The 14,598-nt window shown below is 44.6% G+C and overlaps 1 pseudogene; it reads left to right on the forward strand.

Annotated features, from left to right (window-relative positions):
• Nucleotides 1-5,453: 5,453 nt before the first annotated feature.
• Nucleotides 5,454-6,035, forward strand: LOC135917234 (uncharacterized; annotated as a pseudogene).
• The last annotated feature ends 8,563 nt before the right edge of the window (nt 6,036-14,598 follow it).

Genomic DNA, 14,598 nt, shown 5'->3' on the forward strand with positions numbered 1-14,598 from the left:
CCCCGAGCCCTATGTCATTTGATCAAGAAATTCGCAAAATAGAAATTATTCATGATATCATTGAACCAGATGTGCAAAGAGATGCTTCGGGGGTTATTTTCCAGGACTCACAGCAATCCCCAACACTAGTCTTACCAAATGCAGAGAGCATTGAGAAAAATGAAAGGCAGTCACCAAATGCTAATGTAAAACCGAATGCAAGCACTGCACGGTTGCGACACATGAAGCTGTTTTCTTTTCCTAAAATAAGGGCTACTAATGAAGAGGGGGAGTGTCGTAAAACAGCCAGAGATACTGAGAAATAAAATCGCAGAGCTCAAAGGCAGGTTGAGCGACATGCACTTCTTGAAGAATGGCGCAAAATGCACTATGAGAGATTGAAAATCCTGCGTCAAGCCTTCGGTCTTCAGAAATAAAATATTTCATGTTCAGGACTACTACAAGAGACAGTAAAGTAAGGTGGTCTATTGTCGGCCTTCCCCCTCTGAAACCACATTGAAGGGCGTCTAGTTTGTCGTTACTCTCAAGGAAGCTGATTGCAAAACTTTGCACAGACAGCGTCAAATCATCTTTCCTTTTTCCAAAGAACATTTGGAAGGAGTCCCGAAAGAAAAGTGGAACCTAGTCCGCTGGACGAGGGTTCGGGCCCCCTTTTACAAGACACAGCGAAGGTGACAATTAAGCATCCAAACAACAGAATCAAGTATACTTCAGAACAAGTTAATAACTAGTGCACAATAACACAGGCGTACAAATGAGAAGAAACATAATCTTACCAACATATAAGTACATCGTAAACTTATTTTGAAGATATTATTCGGCATGTACAAGAAATGTGCGAAGTCTTCCTCTACTACTATTTTCTATCGTTAGTGCCTATTTGTGTACATAATTTATTAGCATAGGAAGAGAACAGCGAAGCATTTGCTCCCCATACAATGTTCGCGAAAATGGTATTTGCCAAGGTTTCGTGATACGAGTGTGATATACCGGCATCCAATTGGTCAGATCTGCAAGGGAAGCTAATAAATTTCCAGGATTGTTGAGGCTTTGTTCATATCTTATCGCCAGATGAGCGAAGATTGCGAGTAGAAACTAAATTAAATCGTTGTTGAAAAGTTGTTTAGTATGAGCCTGGTTATCTGCATTGGGTATATGTCTAAGAGCTTTCTTTCGGAGTACGAGTATGCGATTTAAGTTCGTTGTTGTGGTTTTCCCCCAGACACGGCCACAATAATGAAGATGAGAAAGGAAAAGAGCATTGTAAATTTTTTGTTTAACCTGTTGCGGTAAAAAGAATCGAAACTTGCTAAAATACCAACAGGTTTTGCTATACGGGTAATAACGTGAATGATATGCAGATCCCAGGACATGTTTTTATGAAAATGGACACCAAAAGCGTTAACGGAGTCAACAACTTCTACAATCTCATTATCGAAAAGAATATTACCTTCTAGCACAACACGTGATTGTTTGGGTGAAAAGAGAATTGCCTTTGTTTTGTTGACGGTTATCTGCGATGAATTTAACTTGCTCTAGGAGTGCAATTTGTCAAGGCAATCGTTTATATCGAGGTGAAGTGTCGTAGTGTTAGAGTTTCGGAACAGTAGTACCGTGCCATCCGCATAAATAACAAATGTCGGTTTCGTGGTTATCTTAATTATGTCCTTAACGTAAAAGTGAAACCGAAGAAGACCAAGGATGCTCCCTTCGTCCCCTTCTGAGGAGAGGGAATCACCTATCACTGCAGCGTGCTTACGAAATTTTAGGTAAGAGCTTAGAAGTTGTAGGGGTGTGCCTCTTATTCCATACAGCTCGAGTTTTTTTAGCAATGTTATGTGGTTCAGGCGATGGAAGGCTTTTCAAAAATCAATATGTACACCAGCTATAAATTCTTTCTCTTCAAAAGCTTTTAAAGTTATTACCTTTGGTTTCATAAAGCAAGTTCTGCTGATCTGCTCTTACGAAAGCCGTACTGAGCGTTAGTGATTAAATGGAAGTTAGAGGCGAAATTTTCGATTCTACAATGTATTATTTTTTGTAGCGCTTATGAGACCACTGGAAGAATGGAAATGGGGCGATAGTTAGAAACGTGTTTTTTTTTCCTCCTTTGCGAATAACAATTACCTTAGAGAGCTGCATCCGTTTGGAGAAATTGCCAGTAGTCATCGCTCGGTTATAGATATGTGCGAGTGGTGCTGCAATTATATCAATTGTGTACTTAACAGGTTTTGATTGTACGTTATCCACATCCCAGACATTGATATATTTAAGCAGGTTAAATGTCGTTATAACCTCATTCACACTCGTAGGGTTCAGATATAGGCTATTTTTATTATTATGTATTTGATTAACAGCCTCAGGATAGTGCGAAGTGTTCACTAGATTGACAAAAAAATCATCGAAAGCTTCAGCCAATTTCCCGCCCTTCAAAACCAAACCATTTATGCTTATCTCTAGAGCACTTTGAACTGCAGGTGAATGATTCAACAATTAATTTATTCTTGTCCATACCGCATCTGCCTTTCCATTATATGCCAAATTGAAAAAAAAGGTAAATAAGTATTCCCTTTTCGCGTTACGAAAGCAGGCGGTTGTATTCTTGCTATGCTGTCTAAATTGTTCCCAGTCATTAGGGCTTCTCGTGGACAAAAATGTCTAAAAATTTATTTTTTATTTTTTATCAATTTAAAGCAGAAGTTCGAAATCCAAAGTTAATGAAAGGAAAAGACTCATGGTAGGCTTCTTTTACCAGACATAAGAATGTATCACACGCTTCATCAGCTGTATCTGTGTGATATATACTGCCCCAAGCTATGCTTTTTAGCTCAGAGCGAAATTTCTCAAGCGTGATTCGATTAATGTTTTGGATTTTCCGATTATCTGAAAGCTGTGTGCCAATTCTCTGGTGCGGTGACCTAATAAGCAGGAATATAGCCAAGTGATCGCTAATATGGGAGGGGAGAACACCACCTATTTTATCATGCGGTGCAAAATTGGTAATGAATAGACCGATTAATGTGCTTGTGCACATTAATCGTGCAGTAGAGACCATTCCAATCTAAAAGCGTCTGGAACGCGTGCCGCGGGGTGGATGTATCCACATGTTAATATGAAAATCGCCAAGGACATGTGTCAGTCCGTTTTGATTTACGCACATAAACAGATCTTCAAGGTAGGCGAAAAATTGAGTGAATTCCCATCAGGCGGGCGGTACGTACATGACGGCAAACATTCGATCATTGGACCGGACAACAAGACTCTCTACGTCATCCGTCATTAACGAAAAGTTTTCCATTAAACCGGATCTGACACTGCACATATATAAGCACCCCACCACCATTTTGGTTATTTCTGCTTTCCGAAAAGCTGCCGTAATTTTCATGTTTTGGAGTGTCACATTCTGAGGTAAGCCATGTTTCGGTTAGAAATATGAAGTAAAACATAAAATTGAAACTGTTAAACAGAATACCTAACTCATCTTCTTTGTTTTGTACCGACCTTACATTGCGGGGATGCGTGACTCTCACGCGTCCCCTGATATCTTGTTTTCCCGCATAGCTCCTGTCTTCGGCAGTGCGGCTTCGCAGCGTGGCCTGGCGCCCGCAGCAGTCGGAGTGGTTGAGGCGCAGCACGAGAGATGGCGTGAGTGTTGCGCTGCTAACGCCACCTCCGGCAGGGTTATTTGGGAGCGAAAAGGAGAAAGGTATCGCTTTCCCGGCGGATCGGCGAACAGCGCGGACGTCCCGCGCGCGCACCGATCCATGGCTCTGCGAGACCGTCTCGTGAGGCCTCGTGTGAACGCGCCACCGTTCGCGTGACAGTACGCGCGCACGGCCAGGCGTTGGGATCCAGCATGGGGCGAACGTATTCGCTCGTCATGCGGTCGCGGTGAGTCGGACTTCTAGATTTGCCGCGCGCCCATCGGCATGTTTTGCGGTTAGCGACTCGGCTAGCAGGCATTGATCTAGGAAAGGTGCAATAAATGCCCTTGTGATCGTTTGCACTACTGTGTTGTCGCTCCTTTGTCCCAAGAGTACGGGAGGGGAACCCCACAACACTGATGTGGAAACATGTGAATCCTTTAATATTTTCCAACATAAGTTTTTTATTTACGTCATCGGGTGGAACGGCCATTGCTTTGTGAACCGAACAAAGAATGCAGTTATGTAGGCTTACTGAATCATATCGATGTCCCGTGCACATCTCACTCGGACAACTCGGGAGTCTTTTATGTTCAACTTTACGCGCGAGAATATCACCATTTTGACCCCCACGATCTTCAACCTGGCGTTAACAGCGCAAAATGTAGACAAGAGACGAGACGAGAAGACGACACCACAAGCGCTGTCTCGCCTCTCGTCTACATTTTGCGCTAACATCAGGATGGAAAACCAACAAGCTCATGTTGCTAATCTAACGAAGTTCAAGTTTGACGCTCTCTTTTTCTCAATGACCATGCCCAGGAGCCGCTTCAATGGTGGGCACAAACGTTCGTTCAGAAAAATGGGCTCATTTGAGGAGTGGCCAATGTCATTCATGGTAAGCCGTTTTTTTTTCGCCTTTTGAAGAAGGGCGTCACGCTTGCAGCGTCTCTTAAACGGTACGACAATGTTAGCTGGCGCCTGGTCAGTACACTGGAGCCAAATGTAAGAATTAGGTGTTTAGTATCGATTTCTTTACCGTCGCGCCTGATTTTAATTCGTTTTACGTTGATGATATTTTGATCCTTCCACTCTTGCAAAAGTTCAGCCTCGGTCAGGTTGATTAAGTCGTCTTCAGAGATCACACCACGGATGGTGTTCATGGTGCGGTGTGGGGTCACTGAAACAGGAGTGTCCCCAATAGACACTAGGTTACTTAGTTTTTGGTACTGGTTTTTGTCACGCAGTTCTAGGAGGAGGTCGCCACTTGCTAGCCTAGATGCATTATAGCCTGGGCCAATAGTTTCAGTTAGACATTTGGAAACGAGGAAAGGCGAGATCATTCTCGTTGTCTTTCCAGGTTTCTCAGAAGGAATGACTTGATAGCGGGGAAAGTTTTCAGTGTGTCGGCCAAAAAATTTAAATACTTCTTCGCTGCGCCCTCGCTTATGAGGGCGATCAGGGAGTTTTGGAAAGGAATAATTCATAAGGAAATGTCTTTTTCGGCAGTAACAGTAGCCGCCCATCATGGAGCCCCACAAGGGGACGCCACAGGTCTTATAAAGAAACAAGTCCTGCGGACGCCAACTGTACGTTTCCGCTATAACCAAATATGTACAACCAAGGTTGATTGCACCACACATGGTTAACCTTTGTTGCAGGGAAGAGCGGAAGTAAAAAAGAAATGAGGAGAAGACAGGAAAGATCAAAATTTAGAAAGACGAAGATTGAAGAGAAGGACGCTTCTCGGCCTTTAGGCTAAGATCAAATGTGAAGCTAAGGCTGCAAGACTCGCTTCTCTTCCCTGAAATGAGAGACATGTGGAAATCTAGCAGCAAAACATTAGATGCCAGCCGCCTCATAGAAGACTACGAGATAAAAATAACAGAAGAAGACATTAAAAGCAAGGAGTCGAGCTTTCCAGCTATTACATACATAGCAGGATTTTGTGCACATGCAGTTCTAAAAAAGATTCCTTGCACAGCTTGTGCAGAAAACCTTACTGCACAGGAAAGAGAAATGGAGCTGGATCGCAACATAATAATTGAGAACCTCTCCCGGGGTGGTTTGAAGTTCCCGAGGCCTGTAGTCATAGATGCCGTGCTGCGAATGCAACTAGTTCTTGAGAAATTGACTACACAAGAAAATGTTGTGCAGCTTCATGCTTCCTGACATCAAAGGGAATTGCTGATTAGTTTGACACAAGAAGTATTAGACGATGAAGGATTCGATATCTGTTCTCAAGGTCATCATCCTGATGATGTCTATCAAAATATACTGTGGGCAGCAGCAAACACGTTGCTTAAAAATTATGTCCAAATGAAGACAGACCTCTTAAACATCGAACTGTCAAAAAAGAAACAGCAAAGAAAGCTCAAAACGCTTTCGTAATGCAGACCAGCTGCAGACAGGTTGTTTGGTTCAAGGATTTGTTTGTATTGTTTGTAGTCAGTGCATTGTAGTGTGTCTATACAGTGTTTGTGAGGACTCCCTTTTCGTTCTTCAGTGTGCATTTGGAGTAAATCTGTCAGGGTATTGTTCAGTGTTTTCTTTTTTTAATTAGTTCTAGTTCTAGTTTTTTTATCAGTTCTAGTTGTAGTAGGGCATGCCGAAGAAGTAGTAGTAAATTTGATGGCTGGCTTCACCGGCTGTGGTCGCACACTTTTCGTCGACAACTTCTACGCGAGCATGCCGCTTGCGTCACGCCTGTTGAAAGCTGATACATTTTTAACTCGCACTCTCCGATCGATCCGAAAGGGGCTTCCGAAAGAAGTTACGCAAGCTACAGTAAAAAAGGGGATGTCGTTGGTCTTGAATCCCACAACGGCGTAAAGGTGCTGAAGTGGTTGGATAAACGGCCCGTTCTCATGATGACAACGGTTGCTGAGCATGACGCCAGCCTTGTTGATACCGGAAAAAAACAACGAGAAAGGGTGAGCCGATTATGAAACCGCGCACACTCTTCGACTACAACGTGGCGAAAAAGGGCGTAGACTACAGTGACCAAATGACGTCCTACTACTCCTGCCTACGGAAAGGGCTCAAGTGGTATAGGAAAGCTGCGGTGGAGCTCGTCGTTGGAACTGCAGTTGTGAACGCATGGGTTGTCTGTTCAATGGTGGACGGTAAAACGTCGCCAATCATCGAATTCCGCGAGGAGTTGGCACGCGCACTCTTCGCCACAGCTCAGATTGAGACCGAAAGGACACGCGGAATAAAGCGCGCCCATACGCTGGAAAAGGCCGATGGACCTGCACGGTCTGTCCGAAGGAGATGTGCTGGATGCTACGCATCGCTGAGAGCTCGCAGAAGTCCAGAGCAGGCAAGGGTAATGGCGAAGAAATTTGTTACGTTTTGCGCAAATTGCGCGGGAAGGCCATTTATGTGTTTGCCATGTTTCAATCTTCTGCACGAATAGAACTCCTGAACATAGGCTACGTTTTAGACATCGTGAGCTGGTGGCACGTAAGACGTTTAGTTGCAAATGCTGTGATTTTAACTGTTTTTTTTTTCTTCCGAAAATTATTCTGGAAGTATTTCAACAAAATGTCGACTTTGTGGTCTTGTTCTTGAGTCTTGGTGCTTAGTGAATGCTGGAACGCAGGGTCACGTGGCTTTGCCCTACACAGGGTAGCTGGTCGGTGGGTAGTAAACGTAGCAGGCAACGGCTTCAAAACGCAAATTCTTTATTGTGGAAACGTGTGCATGCCCAGGAAAAGAAAGAAGAATCGAGGGTGCGAGAGCAACAAGCGCTTCTGGCACTTGTTCGGACCAGAACGACCGAACCTCATGGCCGCGCTCTAGTTACATAAAGCAGAAATTTTGTTGACCGAAAGGGCGCCGCTTTTCAAGGACATCCTTGAGAACGCGCTTCAGTCGCATTCAGTGGGGATGAAGCGAGCAGAGTCGAGGTAATAAATAACTCGATAAATTCTCCAGATGCCGTATGCTACAAAGATCCATTATCCATTTTGTTTTTATGATCCATTTGGTCCTTCACGTCAGGTCATTATTGTTCGATGACGTAGCCGTGCCGTTCAAACGTCCGTGGGAAGCGACCTGACTATTTGATCATTGGCGACTGGACCTCACTATTGGGTGCACCTGGCAGCCCATACTGAACCACAGCGCGCAACGAATGGCGAAGGCTATCGTCAACGCGGGTGTCTGCTGCTTTTCATTTCTGCGATTGGTCGAGGCCTGATTTCGTCTGATGATCCCGTCAGGCTTACGTCACGCGCAATGGAGCGGAAAATGGACAATGTATTCGTATAAAATTAGGCCCTAGTGAAGCAACTTCCTAGAAGTGCACGGGCCAAGTGAATCACGTGATGATTTTCTTCGCTAGCATACATGATTGAAGTAACCCGCGCAAGCTGCGACCGAAAATGCCAGTAGAGCCATCTTTCAGCACGCGGAAAAAAACAGCCTCAGAAGTGTGCCCCACCGGTGTGTCACGCCGCACCTGCGGAAAGCCTCGGGTGACCTACCGATGGGCCACGACGCACAAAGATCAAAACTGTGATAAGGGGCTACGCAGTGAACGTGTTAAGCTGTGCAAGAGTTTGCCTTGTATAGCTTGGCCGCTTCTGTCCGCAAAGCACCCCATGCCTACCATTTTGAAGTTATCAGAGATCTGAGCGACAGTGATGGTGTTTTCAAAAGCATGACAGTCTGTCTAACAACCAGCCCAGTGGTGACTTAAACATTCTGTCTTGTAACCCCAATCCTTTATATGGTATACACAGCAATAATATAAAGATTTAATGTGTATGTGGTGTCGGATGCAGTCAGGAAAATGTATATTTCGTTGCATTGTGCACTAATGCATTCATAAAAATGTTTAAGTGTTTATAACAAAGGCACGGGCAAACATCTGCTTGTGCCTGTAGCGTGCAAGTTACCTTACGCAACTGTCAAGTGGCTATGATTGATTACTAAAACCACCAATCATCTCTAGTTTGCAGGAGGTCTGGAAAATTTTCTAGGGTCAGCGTGGACCTTGTGGCAACTCTGAATATTTGGCCACGGATATCAACTCAATTTTGAAACTCCATCAAGCATGGTATGCACTTGATATTGCAGAATTTTCTTTCATCTACTTCTTACTTCTGAGAACACTTAAGATTAGTAACTGAAATCTTTAAAGCGCAGGCGAGCTCTCCACATGCGCCCAAGGCACGTCTGCGGCACATCGTCACATCGTCAGCGCAGCTGGCTCATAGGCGCATACTTGTAAGCTAGACTGCCTGCAAACTTCGTTTACTACCATGATTTTTTGTCATTTTTGCTAGACTCCAGTGCTGAACTTGTACAAATATGAGACACTACAAAATTCATTCCAATATTCATAACACTAACATACCGTGCATAAATAAGGGCTGCTCCAAACATTTCAGAACATTTAATGCGCTGCGTGTGCATGTTTCGCGCAGTCATGTACCAGATGTTGCTTCTCCAACTTCATCAGGAGAAGCATTTAGCTGTCCTCATACATTCTGTGATGCCCTGTTTCTCTTTAAGAAAGATGTTGTTACGCATGTTAAAAAACACATTTCTTCTGGTGTTGCCACAGCATGTTGTTTTGTTGACTGCAAAAAGAGAGTTTTCAAACGCGAAATCTTTCACTTCTCATGTAAGTCGCTGTCATGGCAGCATTTTGTGTCCAAGGCGCAGTGTGGCACAATGTGAAGATTTTGCTGCACCAAGCAGTGTAGATGACTGCACCGCTGTTCATCTAGCATCTTCAGACGCTGCAGACTCTAGTGCGCCGTCTTGGCAAACAAGAAATGCAGCCCTGTTTTTAATGGAATTAGAATCATTTCACCTTGTACCGTCATCCGTGGTGCACAGTATCAGTGCTGAAATTCATTCTATGAATTTCTTGTCTGCAGACCACAGGCTCAATGTTATTGGTCAGATACTTCACGAACACAACATAGATGACGAAGCATCTGGCAAGATTTTCTCTGCATTAAGCAATGAAGAAACCCCTTTTAATATAGTTGGTGGTGTGCTGCGAAGTAAATATTCACGGCACGACTGTTATAAAAAGGAACTTAAAATTAGAGAGCCAGTCGAGATTACCTTTAAGAATGAACGAAGTATTCATTATGTGCCAATTAAGCAGTCTCTGGCTGCGATGCTTGCAGATGTCACAGTGAAACAAGAATTAAACAAGGATGCTGTTTGTGACAGCCAGTATCTTTCCGGCTTCAATGATGGAACCCTCTGTAAAGAGTCTGCCTACTTACAGCAGAACAGTGGCGCTATTCAGCTGCTCTTGTACCAGGACGCATTTGAAGTGGCAAATCCTCTTGGGTCGGCAAGAAAAAGGCAAAAAGTTATGGGGATGTATTACAGTGCTACCAACCTTCCTTCACACTTTACCACAAAGGTACATAATATTCAGTTAGTGATCATTTGTTATGAGTCGACACATATAAATCTAGGCCACCATGCTGTAATGAAGACAGTTGTTGCAGAACTTAAGGACCTTGAAGAAAATGGAATTATTGTGGGAAGTGATCACTTCAAATGTGCCTTGGTTGCTATCCTGGGTGACAATTTGGGAAGCCATGGAATTGGTAGCTTCACAGAAAACTTTTCTACATCAAGGTGGTTTTGTTGATACAGTGAGGTCACGAAGGAGGACTTTCTCAACAACCCCCATTTACTGGGGCTACAACGCTCACGTGATGAGCTAATAACTGTGTGAGCATGGCCGAACAGGGTTACGATGACTTGGTAAAAGGAGTGAAATTTGACTCTGCTTTTAATGCCTTGCAGTCTTTTCATGTGACGTCTGGGCTGCCACCATGTGCTGCTCATGACATTTTAGAAGGGATCGCTCCATTTGAGTTGTCACTAATTGTGAAGCACCTTGTTCATAAAAAAATGGTTTACAGTTGCGCAGTTAAATGAGCGAATCAAGAATATATCTCTAAGCCGTCGGGACGCTAAAAGCAGGCCAGCAACGCTTATGAATAATAACAGCTGTAAAGTGCGCGGGCAAGCAGTTGAAATCTATTACTTGATAAGACCGTTGCCTATTCTCATCCATGATAAAGTACTTGACTGTGAAGACGATGATGATGATGATGTTTAATGGCGCAAGGGCCAGGTGTGGCCAAAGAGCGCCATGCTAATGTTAATGAGTTCGCAGTGGACAGATGAGTTCTGCGATCTTAATGTGTCGTGGCTGTAAAGGAGCCTAAAAGAGTTGATGCAAATTCCATAAAATGTACGAGTAATAAAATTATGGGAATGACTATTGAAGTGTACTATGAACATTGAAAGGCACTGAGAAAAAATTATGCAATATATAAAATACGTGAGATGCTAAAATGTCTGGAGCACATCTGCCTCACCAGAGCTCTTGAAAGCCAAGGACCTAGAGGCATGTGCTATGCGAGGAACACCATCGTAGATGTATCCTCTGGAAAGAGAATGCACTACGGAATAATTGGGCTTGTCACGTGTAGCACATCTTTCAAGTAAGCGAGGACTGCTTTGGTCTTCAAAAGCGGTTCTACACCAAGAAACATGGCCGGATGCAGGGGGACGTGATGGCTGTATGCAAAAGGACAATGTTTCCTCCTGTCTCTTTCGGCTTCCCGGCACTCCAGGAAGACGTGGAGGACCGAAAGCCTGTCACCGCATCTACCACAGGTTGGAGGCTCGTTACCGGTGAGGAGAAAGTTATGAGTGCCGAACGTGTTCTATTCTTAGTCTAGAGAACAGGACGTCTGTTCTTCGTGTTTTCGTTGTTGGGTGCCAGACACCTAACTTAGGCTTAATTACGTGAAGCTTATTACTCGTTTCTGCGTCCCACAAGCGTTGCCAATGGCTTCGCAGTTTGTTTCTGAGGAAAGGCTTCATGTCTGTGGCAGGGACTGCAGCAGAACGAATACCCTGCGATGCCACTGATTTGGCCATCTCATCAGCAAGCACATTTCCCTCGATTCCTCTATGGCCTGGAACCCAGCATATTACTACATGTCTGTGTGATGAATAGATGTTAGATAAGTGTGTGTAGAGTTCATTGAAGACAGGATTGGTAACGAAATGAGTGCTTTTACAAGACTTAACGAGTCTGTGAATATGATGGCTTTGTCAAGTTTCAGTGTCTTTATATGTTTTACTGCAGACAACAGTGCGTAGGCTTCTGCAGTGAAGATACTTGTTAGGGGATTCAACACGTCAGATTCAGAAAGAAAGTGACCAACATCAGCGTAGGATACGCCAGCACGGGATTTGGACGCGTCTGTGTAAAATTCGTAGCAGGAGTACTTCGATTGAAGCTCTCGGAAATGCATGGCAAGTTCAAGCTCAGGAGCGTGCTTCCAGACCTTTACAAAGGATGTGTCACATTCTATCACCAGCCACTACCAGGGCGGTAATAAATTAGCAGGAGCCATTAGGCGATGTTCGAGTATTGGGACATCCATTTCTTCACTAAGTTCTCTTACACGCAGCGATAAAGGAAGTCTCATGCAGGGTCTGTTACGGAGAAGTGTTTCGGATGTTAAGTCGTTCATTGTCGTGAAACACGGATGTTCTTTGTTAGAGCGCACTTTAAGAAAGTAGGTGAAGCTGATGTATGTTTGCTGAAAATGTAGTGACCACTCGTCTGACTCTTCATATAGACTTTCGACGGGGCTTGTTCTAAATGCGCCAGTGGCGAGGCGGATACCCAGATGATGAACAGGGTCTAACATCTTTAGCGCGCTCGGTGCGGCGGAGTGATAAACCACGGCACCATAGTCTAGTCGTGATAGAACTAGGCTCCTATAAAGATTCAATAAACACTTTCTGTCGCTACACATGTTGTGTAGGATAGGATTTTAAGTAAGTTCGTTGTTTTAATACATTTTGCTTTAATATATTTTATGTGTGGGATGAATGTAAGCCTGGAGTCAAATATAACGCCTAGGAATTTGTGTTCCTTGTTTACGGGTTTTCGTTGCCCATATATTTCAACAGTGGGATCTGCAGCAAGCCCTTTTTTCTTCGTGAAAAGAGCGCAAGAACTTATGTTGGGGTTCACTTTGAACCCGTTTTCGTCTGCCCACTTGGAGACTTTGTTTAAGCACTGTTGTACCTGCCTCTCACAGACTGTTAGGTTGCAAGATTTGAAACCTACTTGTATGTCGCCAACGTAGACAGAATAAAAAATAGATGGGGGTAATGTTTTACGAAGCGTGTTCATTTTAAATACAAAGAGCGTGCAGCTCAGTACGCCTCCCTGGGGTACTCCAGTTTCTTGTATGAATACACGCGACAGCGCATTACCTGTTTTCACTCGGAATGTACGGTTTTGCAGGTAGCTTTCTATAATGTTTAACATAGTGCCGCGGATCCCCAGCGTCGATAGGTCACGCAGGATGCCATAGCGCCAAGTTGTATCGTACGCCTTTTCCATGTCGAGAAACACGGATAAGAAGGACTGTTTATGCACGAAGGCGTGGCGAATGTTTGCTTCCATGCGCACTAGATGGTCAGTTGTAGATCGTCCTACTCTATAACCACAGTGATACGGATAAAGAAATTTATTTAATTCAAGGAAGTGTAAAAGTCGACGGTTTATCATTTTTTCAAAAAGTTTGCATATACAACTTGTGAGGGCAATTGGGCGATAACTTGTTACTAAAGTGGGGTCTTTGCCCTGTTTAAGAATCGGAACGATCAACGCTTCTTACCAAGCGGTAGGGAGGTATCCCGCAGCCCATATTGCGTTGATAAGTGTTAGCAGAGTAATTTGAGTATCACTGGGAAGGTGTTTAATCATGTCGTACATGATCCTGTCCGGTCCACATGCGGAGCTCTGACATGCAGTCAGGGAGGCTCTTAACTCGGCGATGTTAAAAGACGCGTTGAAGGGTTCGTTATGTCTGCATTTGCGGTCGATAGCCTTGTGTTCTGCTAGTTGTTCGTGTTTTAGGAACGCGTTGGAGTAATGTTTAGAACTGGAAACATATTGGAAGTGTTCGCCAAGGGTGTCAGCTTGGTCTTCGAAGCGGTGTGCTTCGCCGTTTACTAGGGGCAACGGATGCATTTCTTGCCCCTTAAGCCTTTTCAGCCCATCCCATACTTTAGATCCTTGAGTATATGAATTTATACCAGATAGAAACCTCTGCCAACTTGCCCTCTTTGCCAGTCGTCGCGTCCTTCTTCCCTGCGATTTAACCTGTTTAAATTCTATTAGATTTTCTACTGTAGGACTTTCGCGTAGTTTGCTCCAAGCTTTATTTTGTCTCTTCATCGCCTCTCTACAATCGTCATTCCACCAGGGGACCCGTCTTTTGGATGAAGTGCCTCTTGTTTGAGGAATGAACTTTTCAGTGGCGTCAATGATAAAAGCGGTGAAGTATGAAACAGCATGATCTATAGTAAAATTATCTATAAAATCCCGTGATATGTGGGTGGATTTTCTAAAACGTTCCCAGTCTCGCCGCTCCTTAGACGCTGGTGGCGCCGTGTGGCTGGTGGTTTTGTCCATCGCCTCTTGCGAGGCGCTGGACAGGCGCTCTTCCGAGCGCTTTGTTTGGCGTGAAGGCCTCGGCACCTTGGACGAGGCCTTCGGGGTCACCTGCCCACAGGTAGATAGCCCCGTCTGCTGGGTTGGCGTAGCAGCACTAGCTGCATCCGCCGGGGGTGGGGGCGGATGGCGTCGCTGCCGCCTCACTGGGTGTGGGTTGGACAGCCGCCGGAGACCGTTGTGGCGCTGCCCCCTGACGCGCCACATCGGCAGATGTGTTTTTGGGCAGGTAAGCTACCCGCCTGTGTGCCTCCTTGAAAGATATGTTTTCTTTGACTTTGATTGTCACAATTTCTTTCTCTTTTTTCCAGGACGGGCACGACCGCGAGTATGCGGCGTGCTCCCCTTCACAGTTCACACTATGGAGAGTGTTCTCGCAAGCTTCAAAAGTATGTTCGTGGGCACTGCACTTCG

This window comes from Dermacentor albipictus, chromosome 7, assembly GCF_038994185.2.
Source record: "Dermacentor albipictus isolate Rhodes 1998 colony chromosome 7, USDA_Dalb.pri_finalv2, whole genome shotgun sequence".
Lineage (NCBI taxonomy): Eukaryota > Metazoa > Arthropoda > Arachnida > Ixodida > Ixodidae > Dermacentor > Dermacentor albipictus.